Source organism: Bactrocera oleae, chromosome 2 (assembly GCF_042242935.1).
Source record: "Bactrocera oleae isolate idBacOlea1 chromosome 2, idBacOlea1, whole genome shotgun sequence".
Lineage (NCBI taxonomy): Eukaryota > Metazoa > Arthropoda > Insecta > Diptera > Tephritidae > Bactrocera > Bactrocera oleae.
This window is the reverse complement of record NC_091536.1, coordinates 54167264-54183114: the sequence shown is the minus strand read 5'-3', so window position 1 is coordinate 54183114 and position 15851 is coordinate 54167264. Positions and strand designations below refer to the sequence as shown.

At 33.5% G+C, this 15851-nt stretch overlaps 1 protein-coding gene across 1 annotated transcript in view; it reads left to right on the top strand.

Annotated features, from left to right (window-relative positions):
- Positions 1–13705: 13705 nt before the first annotated feature.
- The window catches only part of LOC106620518 (serine-rich adhesin for platelets), a 128024-nt gene continuing 125878 nt past the window's right edge, over positions 13706–15851 (top strand). Inside the window, exon 1 of the mRNA XM_036357916.2 lies at positions 13706–13862. The gene's annotated coding sequence lies outside the window, so the exon portion shown is untranslated. The remainder of the gene's footprint in view (positions 13863–15851) is intronic.

Genomic DNA, 15851 nt, shown 5'->3' with positions numbered 1-15851 from the left:
GCTTCTTTGTGAGAAAAGGTTTTATGATAAATTTAAAAACAAAAAGAGACTAGTTCGCGTATATACAACTCAGCTCATCATGATGATCATTTATGTATATATTTTATAGGGTCTCCGAAGTTTCCTTCTGGTTGTTACAAACTTCGTGGCAAACTTAATATACCCTGTTCAGAGTATAAAAACTAACAAATTAATTAGGTCATCAGGTTAACACATATCACATTTTTTAAAATATTCTTTAACATTTTTAGTCCAGTGTATTATTTTAAAAATGAGTTGATCCCGCCCGGTTGAGAATGATCTCAAAGGTCTGATTTGGTAGCGAATCATACAATTTTCCATTATAATTGAGCAAAATTGATGATAAAGCATTTCTAATACCTTCAACTACTTCCTCTTTAGTGAAAGACTGCCGGTCAGACTCAAAAACTTTTGTGAGCTAACCATCCCCACACCTTTTTTATTACATTGATTTTAGGTGAGTATGTGACACGGTGAATTAGTCGAATGTAAGCACGTGTGGCATCCTTTTTTCATCGAGAATCGTTAATTCAAAAATTTCATTTCATTTCTTTAGATTTCTGCTCGATCTACTGAATTTTTGGTCATCCCAACTCATTTTGTTGATGTTTTCATCTATAACATTGTTGTTTAGACGTCCACAGTGGTCATTGTCTGCGGTGGGCTTATGATTTGTTTTGAATCAAACTTCCTACAAGTAGATACTTTGCATCGCGCAGAGCACAAATAACACCCAAACACAAATATCTCGATTTTTTGGATCACCAGAATTTCTTGAAACATTCGAAATTCACTTTTAGAGTATTTTTTTCAAAATATCAGAACTTGAGTTGTTCTATTCCAATGTAAAATTTATGCATGTATCTTTTGAAGAGTAGCAAACTACAAAACATATGCATTTTTTAGTGGCTTATTATCATACAAACGAACGATCTTTTTAGCCCGGATGCCCGGACACATTTTAGGATAATCCCCATTGGCTTATAGATTTTGTGACAAGTTAAGTGTTTGTCTGTCTGTTCGCTTGTCCGTGAAAGCGATAACTTGATTCAAAATTCTAAATATTATATATAGATATTTTGGTGTACGTGTTTATTGGAATCCTTAGATAGTTGGTATTGCATTTAAAATACATATATCATAAACCAGAAAAGCTATATCAGCCAAACTTACTGAGAACAAACCTCCTACAGTGTGATAAATATGATAAACACTTCAACCCCATATAACGGTTATGTTCAAAACTACTAAAAGTGCGATAGATTACTGAAAAAATACGTCAAAAGTATTAAAACGGGCGAAGTCGGACTACAATCGCGCTCAAATTTTAAATTCCATGTAAGTCTTTCACTTTCGAGTAAATAAATCAAGCACTAATATACTTTGAGCAAATAGTGCTTTTAAGGTATGCCACCTTGCGTCTAAAAAATATCAAAATCGGATCATAAATTTTCGAGCCCTCCCATACTGAATATATGGATCCCAATTCCGATGGCTAACTTTTTACGGAAAATATTATTCTATCAGTGAGATACATATATTATTGAAATTCAGAGAGCATCTTTTCCGATAATAATGCACCTTCGTGTCAAAAATGGGTAAAACCGGGTCGACACTAGGCCCCATATACCTAACATAAAGATTTTTGAACTCCAGGTTAGCTTTATGCCATAATATGTAAGATGTCTTTGCAAAATTAAGGGAACGTATAATATCGGACATAATATATCCTCATGATGAAAATTTGCAAACTTTTATCCACGCATTACCCCAGCTCCCTTATTTTACATATCATAATATTCGTTATTCTATCAGAATTTATGCCGAATATGTCGGTCAGTGTGTAAGTCGTGTGAAAACATATTCTCGAGTATAATTGAGTAATGTTAAAAGTTAATGCAAACAGTGCAGACGTTCCCCAGGCCCCAATATATCCTATGTAGAAACGTTTAAGCCGCATATGCTGGTCAATAGGAGGAAACTAGGTGAGTCTCTGCTGTTTTGTCATATAAAAAAACAACGATGTTTTCGTTTTGAAATAGTTATTCTATATGATTTTATTCAACTATGACGGTCTATTGGATTTTTCCTTGGTTGTTCGATTCCACGCTCGGAAAGTTCTGAAACGAAGATATCTTACGTTTTAATAGCCTCGTATGACGACATGCTCGTATTATATGTATATTGAAAATTATTCTACGGCTTCGAAAGATTAAAAAATCTTGGATAACAAATATAATTGGCTGCTTAAGCAAACGCTAATATTATAGCAGATGTGAGTAGTCTTATTATATGTACATACATATCTACATATGCCTCTAGGTGTGTATTTCGGTAAGGACATATGGTAATTTATATCCGCACGTATGTAAGGAATGCGTTTATTTGCAAAAGTTTATTTGCTAAAAACCATTTAACCCAGAGCCGGTCCGTGGATTTACAAAAGCTTAACCTTCATTGTTAGGGCTTCCTGCAACAGCAAGGATTCGTAAGTACTCCAATAGCTGGCCTACTCTAATCTTTTCTAATTTGGACACTGACTAAGCTCAGATGGCATGTCTTAATGTGTTTGTGTATGTGTGAGTTTAAGTGCAATAAATGGAACTTCCGAAAAAGGGGTTGAAATCAAGTCATGCATAAATGAGTGGCAAAAAGCAAGTGAAGCCGAGTGTTTGTCATACTCATTTTACACAAAGAATATGGCAAGGAATATTTGATGGAATAGTCGTACAAAGAGAGTTTCCGAAAATTTGAATGCAGCACAGTAAAGCAGGTAAAAAAATCTAAATAAACAGAAAATGAATTGTAAAGTAGGGGGAAGGTTTGAATTCATTTTTTCCGGTTGAAAACTGTATCAAAAAGTCATCAAACGAATGATTTGACCAAACTTTAACTTACTTAAGAGGATGAAAACCTGGTTCTGAAAGTGGCAAGTGCCCCACCCATTATCTAATTTTTTATTAAATGGCATGTAAATTACCTCTCCTACTAAATAGTACATTTCGTTAGAATTTTATTGTACTTATGGTGGCTTTAAAGTATATCGTTATGTCGATAGAAAGTGTATTTGCCACGCGCAATTGGGTTGACGGTATCATATCGCCTTTTCTAGATTTTAAAATCACATAATTTCTTTCTTTTTGCGATCTCTGTAAACCCAAAAAGTAAATTTATAGTCGAAAATTTTATTATAGTTTTTTACTTGTTTTATATGTTTAATTACTTTTAATATTAATTATTAATAGCAGAGTGGGATTGAAATGGCTCGGAAGAAATACTTTCGGCAAACCTAAAAAATGAACAGGAATCGATATTAACCATTTGTGATAGGCCTAAAGCCTCGATTTCGTCTTTTGTTTCTCTGTAAACCCAAAAAGTAAATTTATAGTCGAAAATTTTATTATAGTTTTTTACTTGTTTTATATGTTTAATTACTTTTAATATTAATTATTAATAGCAGAGTGGGATTGAAATGGCTCGGAAGAAATACTTTCGGCAAACCTAAAAAATGAACAGGAATCGATATTAACCATTTGTGATAAGCCTAAAGCCTCGATTTCGTCTTTTGTTTCATACCTAGGAGCGGATCACAAAGGACCAGCGATCACAGTTGTCAAATTAGGATCCTTCGTAACCTTTTTGTTTTGGTGTTTTCATTTGCTTATATTTTAAAACATCTAAATCTTTAAAATTGGTATATTTGACTTTCGCTTTATATTAAATGGGGTCTACTGTATTTCACTGGTGTTACAAAAGCTCAGTTAGAATTGCCAAGAAAGTAAATACGTACTTCAAAATGAATGACTAAGAGCAGGCAGAAGACGGAGTTAGACGTCTACAATCTGAAATAATTGCATGAATGGAGAAATTTGAGGAATGGTCTACTAAGAAATTCGGCAAATAAATTATACAGTAAACTTAAAAGAATTACCGAAAGCGAAATCGTTAACATTCATTAAACTAAAAAAAACGAGTTAAGAAACGAAACCCAAACATAATAGTGACATTTAAAAATGTGTTTATGAAGTTCAACTCATTTTCGTCTTAAAGAAGCTCCGAGTTTATTTTTACTATAGGTGTGTGTATACGATGGTCAACAGTAAGACCGAATGTTTCAACCTTTTTATTAAATTTTATTGAAAAATCCGGCCATGGAAAAAAAATTGATTGAAAAAGTTGTATTTTAATGCCATGTTTTCACAAATAATTTAAAGTGACTAGATTACATTTAATCTATTCACTAATCTAGACTGGTCTCGCTGCCGTTGGAGATTTATATCGAAGCTGTGGCATTTTTTCTCGCCACAACTCTATTAGATCGGCTTTAGCACCCTCACTTCACATGACTCTTCTTTTTATAACGCCTTTATTAGCTGCACCTGTATGTTTGTATGTTTATAGCTTTGTAAATTTCTGTGCAAGCGATAACTTGAGTATAAATAGAAATATTTTGAGGAAACTTGCCTATTGCAGATGGGCGTAATCGGACCACTACCACGCCCACAAAACGCCATTAAAAGAAAACCTATAAAGTGCCATAACTAAGCACTAAATTAAGATACCGAACTGTAGATGCTACAAGAAATCACGGTAATAAAGGACACTTATTGGAAGAAATTTTTTAAAAGTGGGCGTAGCCCCGCCCCCTAAATGGTTTAATGTACATATCTTCCAAGCCGCTGAAGCTTACTCAACCAAATTTGCTGGGAGGAAGTCTTTTTAGCACTTTTTCATACGCTGTGAAAATGGGTAAAATCAAATAATAACCATGCCCTCTCCCCATATAACGGTTATGTTGAAAACTAATAAAAGTGCGATAACTCACTAAAAAAAGTCGCCATAAGCATTAAATTCCACAAACAAGATGCTAGAGAAGAGCTTTATAGGAGAATGCGTAAAAATTGGAAAATGGACGTGGCACCCCCAAGGTTTAGATCCTATACCTCAAGAACTATCAAATTAATTTCAACCAAATTCGGCATGTGAGGTTACCCAACCATTCCTATCACACACTGTGAAAATAAACGAATCGTACAACGACTATAAAACTATGCAGTTAAAAGCATGAATTATCCACTCAAGTGACAGAACCACTTATGTCAAAATAATAACTTTGGTTTAACATAAAAACATAGTCTTAAAGCACTTTAAACTAAAGAGTGAAAAATAAATATAGTTAAAAAATATATAAAAGACACACTTTTACAGTACTTCAAACTAAAAAGTAATTTTTTTAAAGATAATAATTTTTTAAAAAATTATACAAGTACGGTCAATATTTCTGTCAGTTTATATAAGGAATTATTTTTGAAGTGTTTTTTAAAGATTTTTTAACTATATTTTTTGACACTATTTTATGTAATTTTCACTTATTTACTTGATATTGCTTTAATTTTTTACTTTTTATTTTATTTGTTTGTTTAATTTTTTCCACTTTGACAGTTAGTAGTGTCTTAATCGGCTGTGATAATATGATAAATTTACCTATTGACAAACAGATGGCGTTAAATCCCAGTCGCACAGGGAAATTTTTAGTAGATTAGCTTCAAATCTCCTCGGTGACGAGTGTAATTTTTGTATGGCAAAATTTTGTTAAATCCAGTAGATTAGTAAGATAATCTACTCAACAGTCTAAATATCGTGACTAAGTGTCGGTCGGAACATGGTATAAAATTCAAAGGATATTTGTGAGTGGGATTTAATACCAAAATCTGGTTGATCAATAAACTCCAAGTTATGGACCAATCTGAAAGTACGATAACATATCCGAGTTATAACGTCAAAAGGGAATTTTCCGGTGTTCAAGCGTAACAGGGTTGATATACTTGCTTCATGTCGTCATAGTGAATGAATATGGAACAGAACTGGTTGGGGCAATGGATGTGCAAGCTTTTCACTGAGGCAAACATATGCTATCCTGAGCGTGCTTATGATTACCAGCTTGATGAGTTGAATATTATTTTTATAAATTTTTTTTATTTATAATTTTAGAACGAAAAAGTTTTATTTCTGACACAAGTACCAAACGAATTATCATAGGGTTTAAACAGACAATGCGGAAAATATAAAGTATTGTACGTATTTCACTTTTTTTCCATGAGTTGCAATAGACGTCTGAAGACGCCACTGCCATCAATGATGTTGGCATTGCTATTTTGCTGCTGTTTGTCAATTGCCAACACTGCAGTGTCGGTTGACGTCGCGACAGAGCCTGCAGGATAGCACTAAAGCAAAATAAACTCGGAAATGCTCGTAAAAGTAAAAAAAAAAACAAGTAAAGAGTTTCTAATTTCGGGTGTAACGAACATTTTATACACTCGCAACTTGCAAGGATCAAAGGCAGAAAAATTACTACAGGTGTTATTAAAGGAAGAATTGATCCGATTCAACCCCTTTTTGACACAAAAACATACTATTATCGAGAGTTTCCGATATTTTCGGTAAAAAGACAACTATAGGCACTGAGGTCCACAAATTCAGTACCTAGGGGCTTGAACAGTTTTGGTTCGATTTAGACAACTTTTGGTCCCAAGGTGGTATACTTTAAACGCATTAATCACGCAAAGGCTTACCCTGATACAATCATTGTTGCTTCATTTGCATAGTAAAAAGTTAAAAAATTAGATGGAATTTAAATGGTGTTATATGAGAAATAGGCGTAGTTGTAAACCGATTTCGCCCATTTTGCACTATATAACAGATATATAAGGGATTTCAACTCGTCTCTTCATCCTGATCATTTATATATAAATAACTCTACAACTAATTCGATTAGTTTTAGGTGATACAAACAACCGTTAGGTGAACAAAACTATTATATTGTACTCTGTAGTAACATGTTGCCAGACTATAAAAAATGAAAAAAAAATATCGCAGAATTGTTTTCGAAGCCGAACGAAAGCGAATCGGTGGAAACGCGTGACAGTTTGTTTGTCACATGCTCCGATATTTTGCAGCTTTTCACGCCGACGTGCATTGAATACAATATATATGTATATTAGAGTGGGTTAAAAAATGAATGTTTTTTCGCTTCGTACTCTGAAAAATTGGTTGACATAGACTCTCCAAATAGGAAGATCCTCCACATAACGGTTTTAAATTTTTTTCTTATTATCAGATAGAAAAATTCTTTTCCTTTTTGCAGTAAATTTCTTACAAGGCTATGAGCTTTGCAATTTAAAATGATGTTTTTTCATTGACTTATAAAATTTTAAGGAAAAAAACAAATTTGCGGTTAATATTTTTTAAACGGTTATGTTTACGAAAACCGTAAGATACCATTTTGCAGATCAATAAATTTCCTATAAAACGTGATATGTTTTTAAGTAGTTGGAAGTGAGATATACATTTTTCTATCTGATAATAAGAAAAAAAATAGAAAACCGTTAGTCGGAGAACCTTCCCGTTACAATTAAGAGCTCATACTTGGAGAGCCTTTTTTAGACCAATTTTTTAGAGTACGAAGCAAAAAAAGCATTGGTTTTTTTGGTCCAACCTAATGTATATATTAAGTGTTTGTATGTCATAGATATCCTTAAGCCTCCTTGGTTGTTTCATAAGTGGTGGGAAACCACACGCCACACGAGTATTTAAAAGAATTGAATGGCGCGTGAACAATACACACACATATACACAGTAATAAAACGGCTTTCTTAGAATAAGTGTCACGTTGGAAAAGACGCGCGCGGAGGTGTCTAACATACAAGTGTTTCGACGTATGTAGCCCTACAACTTTGCTCGTAAATTTTTTGAATTGGTTTTTTTTCTCCATAAATGTAGTTTCATATCCTTTTCTTGGCATTGATATTTTGTTGCCAAAAAAGATTGAATTTTCGATTTCAGCTTTACAATCGTCAACTATGTAACCAGATTCCTATGAAAAATTTGGGTTGCAAATCTGCATTGAAAGGCATTGATACAGAATTTTCCTTTTTGCTCTCGACAATGTTTTCAAAAATTAATGCTGTTGTGGGTTGGAGTTGTCTGCCTCCTCGTTGCACACGGTGATGAAAGGATGGTGAACTTGGTAATTTAAGTGCATTTTGGCATTGCGCCAAGTTTCTCAGTTGTTACAATTTGTTGTTGTCGGTGGTCGTTCTCTCTAAATGTTTCGTTGTTTTGGCAACTCTCTTAGAAAAGTTATTGGGAGAGAGGGTGTTATATATTTCTTTTTGGAAATTAAAAGTGTATAAGCAGAAAAAATTACCAGGTTGTATAAACATTCCTACATATGGACATTCATTTAAAGAAACTACTCAAAATTTGATTAAAAGAAAAAAACCCGTATGGATTGGTAACTTAAGACAGCTTTTACGGCTTGCTACATATGACTCAATTTTGCATTTTTATCTTTCGAACCATATTATTTTTTTTATCAATACCGGAGATACCGAAACTCTTCATATTTGTGGCATAAACAAGATTTCATAAACTTTCTATTAGCTCGATGAAAGTTTGATCTTTACAGGTAGTTTGTAAATCAATAAGCACTTACAGAGTAAGTAAAGACACCGTAAAATTTAAAAGTTATGATGTCTTGTGGTACGTTCCGAAGATTTGATGTACACAAATGCTTTAAAAACTAAGTAGGAACATTTTAAAATGTGGACCTGTCTCAATTTGTGTTTGTTTCAGAACTTGGACTCATCAAAGAGTTTTTGAATAAATTATATTTTACTGCCTTATGCTCAGTCTTACAGAAATTCGCTAGGGCTTCAAAATTTCTATCAGTATAGCCATCCCGCGAGTTGCACATTGCAATTTTTTTTTCTTTGTTGGACACACGTCACATTTTCCTTACTGATTAGGTTCAGCCTGATCGCAACGTGGCAGTTTAAACAAAATCGGGAATACTTTGGATGAAATATGTACTAGATGCGACAGCAGGCTGCACTTCCACATATTAATGCGGCAACTTATCTGTCAACATCCTTAATATGGTCCACTCCCTTCAAAACACCGAGTTTCCACGTTCTTACGTTAGATTGGCCATTGCCCTTCTAAAAAACTTTCTAAGTAGCATTTAGTACACAGCTTAAATTACAACAATTCAAAAAATAAGGTAAAATAAGTAGTATATCTTTTAAACTGTGTGTCTTTTTAACACAGAGAACCTGTGTATACAAATATACATATGTACGTGCTCGTAAAGAGAACTACAATAATTACTAACGGAAAGCATACATTAAAACATTTCCGAATTTTTATTTCGTCTCATTGATCAAATTTTTTACATGTAAATAGAACGAAAAGATCCCACCTGACACTGGTATACGTATATGTACTTGTATATTGCCCTACGATCGTCTCAGGGCGATCCTTAGAATATCTTGAGTATGCATAAAATTTCTTAAAAACAAGAAAAAACGTTAACTTCGGTTGCACCGTACCCTTCCCAAATACAAAGGCCCCTTACTCCGAACGTTCAATTTGTATGACAGCTATATGATATAGTGATCTGATCTGACCAATTTCTGGGGAGAATAATTTGTTGCCTTAGGCGATAACTCGTGCCTAATTTCTTGAAGATACCTCGTCAAATAAACAAATTTTCCATACAAGCATTTTACTCCGATCGTTCAGTTAATATGGCAGCTATATGCTATAGTCATCCGATCGATTCAATTTCTTTGGCGATTAGATTATTGCCTTAAATAATAATCCATGCCAAATTTCGTGAAGATACCTCGTCAAATGAAAGAGTTTTCCATACAAACACTTGATTCCGATTGTTCAGTTTGCATGGCAGCTATATGCTATAGTGGTCCGATATCGGCTGTTCCGACAAATGAGTAGCTTCTTTGTGAGCAAAGGACAGGTGAAAAAGTTTAGAACGATAGCTTAAAAACTAAGGGACTAGTTTGTATATATACAGACACACGGACAGACAGACGGACATGGCTAAATCAACTCAGCTCATCATGCTGATCATTTATGTATATATTTTATAGGGTCTCCGACGTTTCCTTCTGGGTGTTACAAACTTCGTGGCAAACTTAATATACCCTGTTCAGGGTATAATTACATAAATGCAAACAATATCTTTGTAGATACATACAAACATATCACCATTGGTGCTATTCTTTTTGCATAAACTATTAACATGCATCGATAAGGGCTTAGTTCTTAGCTTACTGTGTTATCCTGTAGGATTTGTTTACATTTTGCATAGGTACGCATTATAGCACAAACAGTCATCGACATTCCTCCCTTCCGTACTTACCGCCCGTATCAAACCAAATTTGTCAAAAGTTATGCCCGTAGTTGCAACGCAGAAATCAGTTGTTCTCTTTTGCTTTTACTTCACCAATGATTTTTCACACATTTAGTTTTTTAGTTATAATTTTTCATAATGTAAAAGCTCAAAACTAAAATCCAACTATTAAAAATAGTTAACCTATTTATAAATAAGTGTATTTGACTGTGATTTTGAGTTATTTTAAGAATATTTCAAATATATTCAAGTTAATTTTTTAAGTTGCAAGTTATTGCTTTCTCACTCTCAGCTTACTCGTTTCTACGGAAAAAATTAAATTTTTGCGGATATCCTACCGTACGGCATGGATAAAATGATCCGAAACTCTTTGATTCGAGAGAGCGCTGAAAAAAGTCCACATTTTTATTACATTTCACAGTGGTGCCCCTCAAGAAAAAAATAAGTTTTGAAATTTTTTAATGTATTTCTTGAGTATTTTTCAGTTTCCATTTTACAGAAAAATATACATAAATTAGTTTAACAAGCTAGATATCCTATATGACGTTTAAATATATATACATGTATATTTTAATTACAAAATATTTTCAAAATTAACGTTTAAAACTAAATTTATCAAAATATTTTAATATTTCAAAACACTTACAAGTTTTAAATAACCTAAACATGAACCTTATTTCTTTTTTATACGCTCTATAAATAAATATCTTTTGATAATTTGTTCAGAAGTTAAAGTTTACGTAACATTTGCTGGGAATTCTAAGCAAATATGTATATACGTTGACAATTGGTACTGCTAAGCAAAACAATACTCCGCGACAAAATACCCGCTCTTTCTTAAAAACAAAACTATATTAAATCTCTTTAAATAAAGATTAGAAATATACGTAAAAGTCACAAAAAAATCTGATCTCATAAATTACCCACTGATTTCGAAATTTATTTCTGCGGGATTCCTATACCAAACAACAAAACAATGCACTACCACTAAGAATCTTTTGTGATCAAAATATACACGTACATATATTTAGACATCATATAGGATATCTAGCTTGTTAAACTAATTTTATTTATGTATATTTTTCTGTAAAATTGAAACCGAAAAATACCCAAGAAATACATTAAAAAATCTCAAAACGTATTTCTTTCCACAGTGGCACCACTGTCAAATGTTATAAAAAATGTGGACTTTTACAGCGCTCTCTCGATTCAAAGAGTTTCGAATCATATTATCCATGCCGTACGGTCCGTTGAAGCGGACGGTAGAAGTGGTGGTGACTGTTCATTTACATTGCGCTCTCATAAGATAGGTCGTATCAGCTGATTCGGTCCACGGTTTTGCATCGGTGACTGTTTGTGCCAATAGGAGCGTACGCTTTTCAGTATTGGGCCGAAAAATTGTTCAAGAAAATCTGCACATCACCAGTACTAATACCATAAATTAATATTTGGTGATATCAGATTTTGTTATAATAATAAAACTATTTAGAGTATTAAATCTTGATTGCAGTTTTAGTTTCGAGTTTTTAGAATATTTGGAATAAAATACACCTTTACTACCCAATTAGTTTCTGAACTGAGTATTCCATCAATTCATATTATAATAATACATACTTATACATATTTAAGTTCGTAACTTATGTAAGGTCAAAAAAGCTGAACTCTTAATATTAAATGCCATTTACAGATCAAGTCAGCGGAATATTTCATGTAACCGAAAAACTTATATCTTGCTTACAAATAGTCAATCTCACTGAGACAAAACTAATCTTTGAATAATTAAGATGCACCAAATCCCAATTGAGTTGTTTTGTATATGTCGATATCCATTTTGCTCAAATAAGAATCGTTAAGCCAGCTTCGAAATGGAATCGGACATTGTGGAAAAATCAGTTTTATTACTCAAAAAAATGTCTATCGAAAACGATACACCGGTGATTATTTCTTCATTGCCATAAGATTTCTTTTCACCAAGCATTATTTTGACTCTCTAAGACCTCATTTAAAAGTCGAAGAAAGTCAGATACGGAGAATACGACATCTGAAGCAATCTGAAACTTATTTGATTAAGCTTCGTAACTGTATAATGTATGTATAACGCCAAAAGCTCCCGGAGCTTGGTTGGGAGGCTCTTATACATCCATCTTATATTCCGGATCTGGTACCAATAGATTAGTACCTAATACTCTCTGTGGTAAATGGTTTCGCTGGTGTAAAATTCGCCACAAGAGGTGTTTATGAAAATCGAGTGTTCCATATAAAATCACAATAAGTTATCGAACAATTCAGAGCATATTTCACCTAAATTGGATCACAAATATAACCTTGCATTCAATGAAATAATATCTAATGGACTTCTTTTTACTAGACCTTACAGTATGAACGTATATTTTGAAGGGTGGTCTAACTACCTAACATACGGAGTCACTTTTACTTACTACAATAGTATTGGCAAAGATACGAACTTTTGAGTCTGCATGGTATTAGCTGTAACGAGTCGAATAAATTATTGCTATAAAACATATAGACTGCGAACAATCGGAATATATTTGCAAGCAGGTATACCAATTAACGAATACTTTTACTAAATTTAACTGAATAACATGTAAATGTTTATCGATAAATCAAAGCCCAAACATTATGTGCAGAGAATTGATGAGTCGAAGACGTCGATTGGTTATTTATCTCTAAGGCCGGCGTGTCGTCGGGCGAAAAAAACTCACATCATGACTCCCTGTTATTGTAAGAGTCTACGTATATCTTTTTCTCTTTCAAGTCTCATTGGTTTTACGAAAAGTAAAGTTTCAGTCACGAACACACTCAGAGGTGTAAAAATGCCTGTTGAAAGGTAACCGTTTTCCATGGTGTGAGTAAGCTCTGCTTGAACTCGGCTTCCGTGGTGTGATAATGTATTACTGTCCATAGCTAGCCGTTATAGCCTTAAATATAGCTAGTTAAAAATCCACTATTTCATCTAATGAACATACCGCATTGGCAACACCCGATTCTTTCACCACTACACTTAAGTACGTCAGTAGATGGGAAGCGAGAACGCTCGGGCACTCCGAAACACAGATGCCCTAATACATTTTAAAATGCACACACCCAAGTGCACGCCCACATACATAACAAAGTTAGAATAGGTTTGTTGTGATAACTGTTTTATTTGGCTTTGTGTGGCATGACCACGGCGGAGTTGCGATAAAATTAAACACACTTCCAGCAACACCGTAACTGCGAACAGAGCCAGCGAGAGAGATAGCAGAACTCTGTATTCTACACAGGCATGGAGAATGAGCGCTGAAGGCAAAGAGTGCTGCGACAATGCAACCAGCAACCGGTCGCCACTGAGCGACAGCAGTGCCAGGCATCAATAAAGAAGCACTGCTGAGCGAACGGCATTTGCGCAGCGTTGGGGCCATATGAGCGCTGCTAAATGGCTAAGAGTCGCGCAGCGCAGTCACGGCAAAGGTGAGCTTAGGCCTCAGTTTGTTTCGGGCTCTCGTGCTAAACGGTACAACACGTTATCGATGCGATATCATCGACAACTTGTGTTTCGCGACAAAATCAAAGTTAACGACGAATTACAACGAATTGTGTTTTGATTCTCGAGTGGATACAATGCAAAGTATGTTTGTGTGAGTGATGATATTGAAGCATGAAGCATGAATATGAAGAATTTGTAAGGCCTAACAATAGGCTAATCGTGTTCACTTAAGATATTGCCTGATGAGGCTTGTGACACAACAACAACAAGTGATATTGGCGAGCAAGTGATAAAAATAACAATGCAATTGGACACAAAAATAAAAATATATATAGCGTACATTTGTACATATGTATTTATGTGTCTAGAAGTGCATAATTGACTTAGCAATCTACAATTTAAGTGTTGTGTTGTTTGTGGATGTGTGTGTTTGTGTCACTGTGCTCAGCAGTCCGTCATTGCAATCGACAATTGAGCATCTTAATTTTAAACAATACAGATAGACGCAGACTCACCGGTGTCCAGCTGACGTTTCAAAATTAAAATAACAAGGAATGAGTAAATAAATGTAGTAATATTGTGAGGGTGTTTAGGCTACGTGTTTTCCAAATGAAGATTTCTCTACTTGTTTGGTTGTGTGAGTTTGTCACAGTCTCAGCCGGAGTGTAATTCAAGTTAATTTGTAGCGAATGAAATTGAAATGAATAAGTTCCCTCGAAATATCAAGTAAACTTATCAGACTCGGGTTAAAAAATTCCATTTTGGTTTTGTATGCAAAACAGTGAAAATACATACATACATACAGTGTACTAAATATCAGTGATAGAACGTGTTTTAATTGTACAATTGCAAAAAAAATAGTGAAACATTTTAAATGCCTAGAACAATAACTACTATTTCCAACCTATAATTATTCAAAACGCGTAATATAAAAATATTATTAGTCAAGCCAATTAGCATCCTCGGTTTAATAATTGCTACAATATATCTGCTTAGGTTCCTTTTAATATTCAACATGTCTAGAGGTGGGTGTTGGTTTTTCTAATAAATAGCTGTAGCTCAGGAATGTTGAATTATTTTGGCTTTCACGAACTTTCTCTGGGGGACAAATATATTTCTAGCATTTATCTAAATTAAAAAGAAGTAATAAATGGTTAAAAGGAATGCATATTATAAGTGTTTTTCAATTAATTACAGAAATCTAACTTTATTTATAAAAAATATGTATGTGTTATTATTACCAGATTTTGTTCGCTTTGGTATCAGATTTTTTGTATGTGTTTGTGGTATATAGAGTAGCTCTTACACCGAATTCCATATGTAAATATATACTAAAATTTATAAAAACTACCAGTTGTTACACCCGAAATTCGGAGGAAAATTGGGATAAACCTCGTTGCTTAAATTTGTTGCCTCCGTTTTAAGTCGAAATCTTTAAAAGTTGTTTTGATTATAAAAATGTTAAATATTCTTAACAAACTTGAATATAATATTTTCAATATTTTAACCGTTTGACAATTTGAAGATGTGGTTTAAAATAGTTATTAGAACTTTAATTAGTAGTAGCCCTATTTTCAATATCTTACATAGAATTTCCAAAATTTCACTTGAGTTATATTGTTAATAGATTATTTAAAATCCCCCTGTCTTTATAAATATATAAACAATGCGTATTGTGACCCTCAACTCCAATGCTTCAGAAAAAGGTGCTAAAAATTTTGAAAGGACTCTTATTGAGCTTAACTCTAAAAGTGCATGCGGCATTTTTTTAGAGGTCACTTCATTAATTTTGATGAAAAGAAAGTGCAGATGAATTCCTAAATTAAAAAAAAAAATCATAGTTATTTTACTCTTTTGTTGACCTTGTTTTATCTTTCCCAAATCTGCACTTTTTACAACAACAATTTAAACTTTTCACCTAAATTATATATAAATGACTGTTATACTAGCTGTCTTCGATTCGTTACTAATCTACCCATATGTTATCTTTGCACGCTGCTCTTTTGTAAAAAAAATTACAATAAAAGCAACAACAAAGTTATGGAGTTGAATTCGTACAAGAGAGTATGCGGTTACCTCATTAAATTGGTATATCTTCAATACTACCAAATTTTATTTTGCATAGTTTAG